This window comes from Ostrea edulis, chromosome 4 (assembly GCF_947568905.1).
Source record: "Ostrea edulis chromosome 4, xbOstEdul1.1, whole genome shotgun sequence".
In the NCBI taxonomy this organism is placed as follows: Eukaryota; Metazoa; Mollusca; class Bivalvia; order Ostreida; family Ostreidae; genus Ostrea; species Ostrea edulis.
Window position 1 is genome coordinate 68,873,287 of NC_079167.1, and position 3,029 is coordinate 68,876,315.

Sequence of the window (3,029 nt, forward strand, 5' to 3'; positions counted from 1 at the left end):
CTTCATTTTACTTGAAGTTTCACATATTTTCCTCCATTGAATTTCACATTTACAGCTGTAAGCAATATCAAACGTCAAATTACGCAAAATTTGGCGTATAATGCATCCATATTAAACTTAATTGGAGTTTCGCATAATTATTCTGCATCTCTATAAAGCTTCCATATAAGCTAGAGTTAAACTTCACTTTAGGAGAAGTTTAGATAGGTATAAGCATGCGAGCTATATAGTAAGCTTCTTTCTGTGAAAATTCACAAAAGTTATCATGAATTAGTTGCCTTAGAAAAGAAAAGGCATGAATAATTAATATTTTTATTGCATTTTTTTTTTATTTCACATAACATCTTGCCTGGGATGTAAATTCATATATAAGAAAAAAATATATGTAATGAACAATATTTCGATACAATATGAAAAATATTGCTATTAAAAATATCAAAATACAGGAATACCAAAAAGGATTACATTCAGAAATATGTCTCAGACATTTAAGAAATGTATGAAATGAAGACAAATACCATCCAATACAATGCAATCATACTATTAAAGCCTATCACAAGGTTGAGTCCAACAACCGCACACATGAGTATAAACTACATTACTAAACAAATTGATGGTAAATATAACTAGATACACACACACACACTATGCTATCACACAAAAATCATATAAAACTCATGAAAGGAAATATATAAAAATATATCTTTTGATACAAAGCTAGCATTGCACTGTGATGATGTAAGATTGTCTTGGCATAATATAAAACTACTTCACACATTGATGGGTATGTAACCTGGAATTTTCCCAGTAGGCTGCCCTAAACATTGCTTCTTTCCTCTTTTGACACATTTTTTCTCTAACAAAGCAGTGAAAGTTTATGGGGAGAAGCATGTCGATTCAATGAAGACAAACTATTTCCGAAAAAGTAATGTTTTCTTATTCCTTTGGAAAGCAAAATGAACAAATCTTTATGACATATGCAATATATATTCATCTACAAGTATCATGGTATATATACATAATAACTAGAAAACTGACAAGTCAGAAAAGGGCCTGTAATATATATTTCAGAGGCAGGAATGACATAAAAGGTACATATAAAAAAGTTAAAAGTTCCATAACTCTATAAGGCATGACATAAAATATTAAATATAAAAATGAAGTCTCAGAACTCTGCAACAACAAAGTTAATAACTAATCAAATTGAAAGGGATCTTCATTTGCCTAATATTTTATTAATGTTTTAGTGTATTACCTTAAAAGAGTTTAAAAAAATCAGTTACACAAATGAAAAAGAAGGTATCCATACAATTACAAAATTAACAAGGAAATTGTTAATATTCTATTACATGTAAGTATTGAGAGCGGTAATACGCGTGTTACAAAGAATCTATTTATTTATTGGTCTCATCCTCAATCTCACTCTCATTCTGTTCAGCTTGAATTTGAATTTGAAGTTTCTTTTTCTCTGCCCTTCTCCTTCGTCCCCCATCTCTATCACTAGCAAAGCGAAACCAGTCTTTTGCCACGTTGAAAATTTCCACGTCTGTTGCATTTTTAAAACACAGAGGCGATTCTTCCTCACTGTTTCTGATTAAAATAGATAAAAGAATGTTCATCAAAAGTGTTTATTTCTCAAAGCTTGTTCATGAAATCTCTCTCTCTCTCTCTCTCTCTCTCTCTCTCTCTCTCTCTCTCTCTCTCACTTTACATACCTTTCAATATTTCCTGTAATTTCAGTGAAGAGAAGGCAATTTTTCCCCTTTTCCCATCCAGTTGATGTTTACTGCTAGTTTTGTGGTGATCATGTGGGAAAGTAGTCTCCTTACTGAACTTTTCGTGTTTTCACCACCAATAGTTGATAATGATCTCACCTGCACATTGTAAATATTGATAGAGAGTCAAGTGTATATACCATTTCATGTATTGATAATTCAAAATACAATATCTTAAGATGAACATAATTTTACAGGTTTTTTTTTTAATAAAAAAAATACATGTATATGTTTCAATAAAACAAAATGATCAGTAACCTACCAAAGTTTTACACGTGTTTTTACTCTGCAAGAGGTCCTTCAACTTCTGTATATCTTCTTGTTTTCCCAGAGGAAAACATACATCTAACTGCAGTGTAGTGTCGGGCTCCTCTGCACCAGGAGCAGGACGGCTTTCAAGTCTATCGATCTTTGTGATTGTGGCCTGCAGAAGCTGCGTATTTAGGTGGGTCTGTACTTTTATTTCCTCCACGTTTGTCATAACTTTCTCCAAACAGTTTAGGATTTTCTTTTCTGTTACTGAAAGAAATTCACGGCAGAGTTTAAGACAGACATGCAATTAGTCCAAAATGTATGTATGGTTTTGATATCATTTATAAAAAAAAAATAATGGAATCAGCACAGAATGATATCATATAAGTACTTGAGCTAGTGGGGCTTTTGTCAAATAGTGAAACTGTAGAACTTGGTGTTGCTTTGTTGCACACGTCTTCTAATTTACCAATATGACGTCCCTTTACCCCTTGAGTACTTGTTCATTTTCTGTGAAAACAGATAGTCAGCAAAATAGATTTTAAAAAACCCAATACGAATAATTTAGAAAGTGTTTTTGAAAAATTTGAATATGCAATGGCGTGGGAAAAAACCCAAAACAGAAAGATTGACCTGCAATGAAAGAACACTTTTTAAGCCTTTTGTGTACACTGTTTTATAATACATGTGCAATTAAGACAATAAAAATATTCAAAAATGATTTTTTTTTTAATTCAAGCACTTTGTTACTCTGGTTTTAAAAAATCTCAAACGTTTATTTTTAAACATAGCGCAAACCCTGTACACGAGTTTGAAATAGGGCTTATATACATTATTACTTTAAATAAATACAGCATGATATACAGCATCAAATATATTGCGATTGATTTCTCTCAAGTTTCATTTGATTACTTACAACTGAGAGGTGAAAAGCAATATTTTACAATTTTGAAATGGGGCAAAATGACAACTTATAATTTACTTGACAGCCAAATAATTTCC

The 3,029-nt window shown here is 31.4% G+C and overlaps 1 long non-coding RNA gene across 1 annotated transcript; it reads right to left on the bottom strand.

The window, feature by feature from the left end:
* Positions 1-309: 309 nt before the first annotated feature.
* LOC125670307 (uncharacterized) lies at positions 310-2,515 on the bottom strand. Its single transcript, XR_007368160.2, has 3 exons — positions 2,038-2,515; positions 1,716-1,874; positions 310-1,590 (listed from the first exon to the last, which is right to left on the bottom strand). It is a non-coding gene; the product is annotated as an uncharacterized LOC125670307 (long non-coding RNA).
* Between the last annotated feature and the right edge of the window lie 514 nt (positions 2,516-3,029).